The 7,089-nt window shown below is 31.2% G+C and overlaps 1 non-coding gene across 1 annotated transcript; it reads left to right on the top strand.

The window, feature by feature from the left end:
- Positions 1 to 5,258: 5,258 nt before the first annotated feature.
- Positions 5,259 to 5,330, top strand: TRNAK-UUU (transfer RNA lysine (anticodon UUU)). The gene has a single exon. It is a non-coding gene; the product is annotated as a tRNA-Lys (tRNA).
- Positions 5,331 to 7,089: the final 1,759 nt, after the last annotated feature.

Raw genomic sequence — 7,089 nt, 5'->3', positions numbered from 1 at the left:
AACCTACTGTAATCATCCACCATAGTGAGAAAATAATGGTAGCCATCATGAGTAGGTATGTGATATGTTCCCCATAGATCAACATGTAGCAATTCAAAAATTGTGGTGGTGGTGGTGGTGCTTTATGGAAAAGGCATCATAGTTTGCCTAGCCATAAGGCATATATTGCATGTAAAAGGTTGTTTGGGAGAAAAATTCACAGGTATGGCTGATATATTCCTCATCTTTAGAAAAGGCACATGACCTAATCTAGCATGCCACAGAATTTCATCATTATGAGTGTGACTAGAAACATTAGCAAATGAAAGACATTTATCAGTAGAACAAGAAGAAGGAACAACATTACAATCTGCTTTATTTATAGTAGAAATGGGAGATTGTTTTACAAAAGATGCAGTGTGCACTTTAGAGACAAGATGACAATTATAATGAGGTGAATTTTTCACAGCAAATGGGTAGCAATTGTGACATTTTTGACACAAGAAGTACAAGCCATTCTTGCTTTACCAAGTTCCAGAGGGCTCTTCAGAGAAGGGCACTGCAGCAAACAAGAAAACTTATCAAAACTGACTACTCCATTGAGTTGTAATACTAAACAATGAACAGAAGTGAGATTAAATTTGAAGCTAGGTACAAATAATACTTTGCTCAGAGTTAAGGCTAGATTTAAACAAGCATCACCAATTTGAGTCACTTTAATCTTGTAACCATTTGGGAGAGAAATTAAGAAAGGATATGGAAGTGTTTTAATGTTTGTGAGTGTGGATTTTTCATAGGTCATATGATGTGATGATTCTGAATCTATGATCCAAGATCCAACAATCAGTTTAACACATTTACAAGAAAGATCACCTATATCAGTGATATAGGAACAACAAGCAAGTATACCTGCCTAGTTTACAGTTCCACTCAGCATGCTGTTTGAATTATCTGAATTAAAAATCCATTTCCATCTTGTATTGTTCCCAAGATGTTGAGTATTTGTTCATACTGGTCTTTGGATAGGTTCAATGGCATTTGCTTCCCCATTTTAGGTTTTTCCTCAGCTTGTTGTGTATTCATATCACAGTCACACATATTTGCTGCAGAACTTGTTTTGAAACTTTGGATTAGATGGATATCCATAAAGCCTGTAACATTTATCCCTCGTGTGTCCTTATTTCTTACAATAATCGCAAACAAGGGAAAACCTGTTGGTATTGGAATTACCTCTAAACATATTGTTATTGCTTGTATTACCAGAACTAGTTCCACCTTCTTTAGATGAACTATAATTTGTTCTAAATCCCTTGTAACCTATATTATTGTTGGTCTGTCCATAGGCATTGAGAGAGGTAGAGTCCAAAGTTGTATAATTATGAGGCTTTACCTCTCTTTGTTTTTCTTCTTGGCATAAAATGGCAAAAACTTGAGCCATGCTAGGAAGAGTGCTCATCATGAGAATGCTACCTCAATAGTCGTATACATTTCATTCAACCCCATGAGAAAGTGTAGCAGTCTTCTATCTTGTTCAGCCTTGTGCAAGTTTGTTTTACCCCCACATGAACACACACAGCTGCACTGAGAATTGACATCGATGGTGTTCATCTCCTCCCACAACTTTTTCATTGTTGTGTAATACTTGGTGATATCTAGAGTGCCTTGGACAAGATCATTGATCTCCTTCTGTAATTGATACAATTTGCATCCATTTGTCTGATCATATCTTTCCTCTAACTCTGCCCACAGCTCCTTGGCATTACTCACGTATTGCAAACTATCAAGCAATTCTGGGGACAAGGAATTTAAGATCTAAGACATGACGATATCATCACATCTCTCCCATTGCATGAAATTAGGATCAGTAGGAACATGTCTCACAATTGCTCCATTAATAAAGCCTATCTTGCTTTTGACTGAGAGTGCTCTAAGAACGGGCCTTCGTTAAGATCTATAACCAGTACAATCAAAAACTCCAGGCAACAGATATGATCCTGTATTCTCTGAGGGATGCAGATAAAAAGGACCTAGCAAAGTCCAATCAAATTGTAGTTGACTAGAAGCAGAATCAGTTGTGGATCAGCCATTGTGTTCAAATATTTGTGATGAAATCCAACACAAAAACAACCAGAAAAACTTGCTAATCTCCAAACACGAAATCAAAAACTCGATAGAAACAGAGAATTCACAACACAATCTCTCAAACATCTAATCGAAATCAACACAGAAAAAATTTTCTGCAAAATGTAAAGGAGAAGCTTACAAAACAATTTTGAAACAAGAAATCAACCATGCTCTGATACCATGACAGAATTAACACCATTTATGAACTTCATTCCTCTGTTAATGGAGATAAACTCAACTAGAGCGTAACTGAATTGAGAGAGAAAACTTGTGTGTTGTATTGAATGTGAATTAAGAAGAAATGTTACAATATGAACCTATATATTAGTGCAATTAACAGAATGTAAATTGGAAAATTAACTAGCTAACAACTTTTACTTCTGATCACTTAACACTAACTAACGCAACTAATTAATGGAACTTCACTGTACATAACTAACTAATATAGTTCATACTTCATATTCTCATCATAGGCCTCACTCATAGACCTTAAATTATCAAAATCGCCTAAGTCCAATCATCAGTCAAAGAGACCTTTCTACAACTCATAACCAAAACTATGAATCGTAATCCTTAACCTAGACCATTTGTCCTTCAAAATCTCTAAGTGTGGAATCATCCTATGGATACCACCTACGATCCATAGTCTATTCGACGGCTCATCCTGTCAAGTCTTAGCCTATCGTCGGAGACTTGACATTTTTCCAAAATTCATATCTAGTGTTTATGAGAGGCATCCTAGCTACGGTCTATAGAAATAACAAAGACTCGTAGGTCGATTCGTAGAACTGAATTTCTGCAACTTCTTCTGATCTTTTCAACCCAAACCGGTTTATGATTTTTGAGATGTTACAATTCTTAAGACTATGACACGATATTTTGTCTTTCAAACTAGGGCCTTTCGAGTTAAAAAAAGTCTTCACGCTCAATTTCAAAAATTTTAAACTATCGCAAGTAAGGCAAAAGTTAGGGCTCTAAAGGCGCCATAGAAAGTTCTTCCTCATAAGTCTTCTTCTCATATATATGTATGTAAGATTTCAATGAAGTAATTTCAAGAATTTTAAAATTGTTAGAAGCAAGTTAAGGCTTTTTATGAAATTATGATCTTACTTTATAAATATCAATTTTCAATGTGTTACTTCGGTTTTGAAAGCCTTATTTCACTGGTTTGACATGATTTCTGTGGTCGCTTATGCATTTATTGAAGGTCAAACATAAAAGCAGTTATGTTATGATTTACAACCTAAATACAAAATATTTTTAAGGTATGTCTTTTGGGCTTAATCTCATATGTGATATAAATGATAAGAGGTTTATATACCCATGACTCATGAGAATTATATGAATATATGTTATTTTGGGAGGAATATTCAGCATTGAGAGTACGCGGCATTAAAAATTTTCAATCCCATAACTATGCGCCAATGCAGGATTTATTTTTCATCGCGAGTCGACAGTTGACTTTTAGCCCTTTGAAGGTCATATGTTAGTGGATCCACATAAGATAACGATAAGATTGTATACCCCAATAAAGTATAGGACTACTAGATTATAAGTTGGATGTTATGAGCTCAAATGACGTATGTTTATTATAAAAGGACTCCTCGATTATGCACTTTTTTTATGATAACTATGCTTTTGAAAGAAGATTTTTAAATTTGATGTTCATGTTTGGACTCCGAATGTTTGAACGTAGGTAAGTAAAAAAAATCCATTACTAGCAATGATGAATAGGACTATCATTGTTCGACACAATTACCTACATTATTATTTTAAGAAGTACCAAAGGCAAGAGCCTATCACTCAAACTATGTTGCATGCATGCGCTACATTTCTTTCTTGTTAGTTTTAATACATATTTATTTCATGTACGAGAAGAGACACTTCAATATTTCAGCTCATATATCTTCACGCTTATATGTGAAAAGAGGATATCATGTTACTATTTAACAATTTATGTTAGGACCACATTTATTTGATTTCTCTAAAGTAATTTTTCATCATTTTTTGTTATAGTACGTGATGACATTTTGTGCTTTATAGACCTTTATCCGAGAGGTTTAATGTCTTGAAGGTAATTCTAATCGGTTCTGACATAATTTTTTTTTACCGAAATGCGAGGTTAAATGCTTTTATGCTAATGTTTACACCTAGAAATGACATCAAGACTTTTAATGCTTTTGTTAAATTATAGTCTTCATTGATATTTCTTTGAGTTTCACTTTTAGAAACTTAATGCTAGTAATAAGTTTTCCTTCATATTAAACCTCTATGTACTATTCATAGTTCGTTTAAGAGGTTTAGTTATTGAACCTTGTTTTAAATTTTTTTTTTTTTGGTGATATATTCTAATGGTACATTTTCATTTCCGCTATGAGTACTCAAGTATCAATCGATACTCTTCGTTATGAAAATGTGAGACCATAAGTTATTACACTTGTGATAACTGTTAAGAAGATTGCTACAAGTAGTAAGAGTAACCTTAACTACGTTTGAGTGCTTAGCAGATTTTTTCGTGATATGACAGACAATGATTTTCCTCGATATTTATCTAATTTTATCTTTATATCAAGTAATAATAGACTCCTTATATAAACAAAATATATATTATTAGCATATGTAATGGTAAAAAAAATTATATATATTATAAGTTTTATGTAATTTTATTCTCATATGCATGAGATATATGGTATGATAAACTTAAATGACTATATGTGTGAACTTACTTATGTTAATGGTCCTAAACTTGAATAACGATATGGTAGGGTGACAACTAATTATCATCCAAAAAAAAAAAAGACAACTAATTATTGCACACTAGCTAACTATTTACGTTAAAAGATAAAAATTATTTGGCATTATATGAAATGTGGTCAAAAAGGGCAATGTGTGAGAAAATAATTATGTCAACTATAGTTTGAAATCAATTTTGATATATAGATTGATATTATAGTTATTTATAAATCTATTTTAAACTCTGTCTTCATTATAAGAATTTATTTGCAGGTAAAAAAATATTAAAGATAACACAAAAAATATTGGAAAAGTCATTCTCTTCTACTCTCAAATGGCAAGGGATGATATACAATATTTATTCGTGTTTTTTATTAAATAAGATTCCGATACTTAACTTATGTGTAAATTATAAACGAGAGGCCGTCTTAGCTCAGTGGTAGAGCGCGTGGCTTTTAACCACGTGGTCGTGGGTTCGATCCCCACAGACGGCGCTAATTATTTTTTTCGCATTCAAAAAATTTATTTTGCATAATTTTTGTTCTACTTTTTTTTTTCATTTACTAAGTTTATTTTGCATAATTTTTTTCATTCACTAAGTTTATTTTGCATAATTTTTGTTCAACTATTTTTCTCCTTGATTTCCTATCTAGCCATCTTCTATTTTTCCTTCCCTACACCTCTTACATAATTTATTTATTTTTAAAATGAAATATAACTGTAAACTTGTTATTAAATCAAATTCAAATTAATATAAGTAAAAAGAGAAGAAGACAAGAGAAGTAGATGAAGTAGAAGAATTTTTCTCTTTTCAAGCGTGTCTTACAATGGTGAAAGATATTTCTATTTATAGGTTAAGAAATTAATCCAAGGTTACCATGTTGAATGTCAAATTAATAAATATATTGTTATCTCAAAAAGGTTTATATAATCTAGGATACACATACATGATAAGTATAAGTTTATGAATAAACTCAATGAAAAATCCACTTAGTTTAATGGATTGATAACACTCCCCTTAGATATCCATAGATAATGTCTCGTTAAAACCTTACTATGAAAAATCTTTGTGGGAAAAAATTCTAATGAATGAAAAAGAGTACATATATATTTTAAAACACATTATTTATTGCCTTATTGAATACCTTGCCAAGAAAAATCAGTGAAATAAAATAATATGTATAACTTACTTAAATCTCATAGTGTAAGACTCTAATTAAATTCTATCCCTATTCTTTTCTATTTTACAAAAATTCCTTAAAATTTCAGCCATTCAGATACATAAATTTCATCCTGATACATTATATATGATACACTATAAACTTTTCTGTTGCACTTAATATGGAATATTAATGTAAAAGTGATTTCTTGCCATTAATCACGCAAAATTGATTTTCTTTTCCTATAAATCATGCAAAATTGATTGATATCAATCCATTCCAAATCTGTAACAACTTTACGATATTCAAAAAATAATTTTCATCTTCTCTATGAGTTTAAAATCTTGAATATGGTAAGATCTGTCATTGTAGATAATTAGACAAACGATCTCTAATCGTCAATTCGAGATTGTCGAGTATAAGAAATCATTGAGAAATATGATTTCAATTTATCATACAAAATTAATTGGACAAATATTTTTTTTGGTAATCTCAAATCCGCTATTGTGGATAAGGTAGAACTATTTCTTCATTAAATTTTTTCATTCCCAGCTCTTATTGTCTTTTTTTTAAAAAAAAAATTAGTTTTTTCATCTAATTTATTTGATACATATGACTCCTTTTTTTAGTATGTTACCTTGTATATTTGATTCTAATAACGAAAAGTTTCATGAAAATAAATCTAATCAACAAAACGATCTGTTAATCAAGAAGAATTTGAGATTGAAGAAGTCAAAAGAAGGATGCATACTCGAGTTTGAAGTCTACAATTTGAAAAATATTGCTCAAAGCAGAAGAAAATTTGAAATCCATCGTAACACAATCTTCACTGTCAAAAGATGCAGATTTACAATGTATCTCGTTTATTTTGATTCTTAAATTAATCCTTTTAGTGTTATTATTAATCTGATACATCACTACTATAATGCCTTTAATTTATTAAATGCATCATCTCCTAATCTTTCGGCCTAATCCACCCATGGTAAATGAGTTTGATTTATTTCTGTGTTTTTGTAATTGTGCAAGCTTCCATTTAATTGTTGATTCAAATGCATGATACGCTCCGAAAAAATTAGTGTTATCATATTCTGAA

Source organism: Solanum lycopersicum, chromosome 12, assembly GCF_036512215.1.
Source record: "Solanum lycopersicum chromosome 12, SLM_r2.1".
In the NCBI taxonomy this organism is placed as follows: domain Eukaryota; kingdom Viridiplantae; phylum Streptophyta; class Magnoliopsida; order Solanales; family Solanaceae; genus Solanum; species Solanum lycopersicum.
Note: the sequence above shows the minus strand (reverse complement) of the source record. Positions and strands in the feature narration are given on the sequence as shown.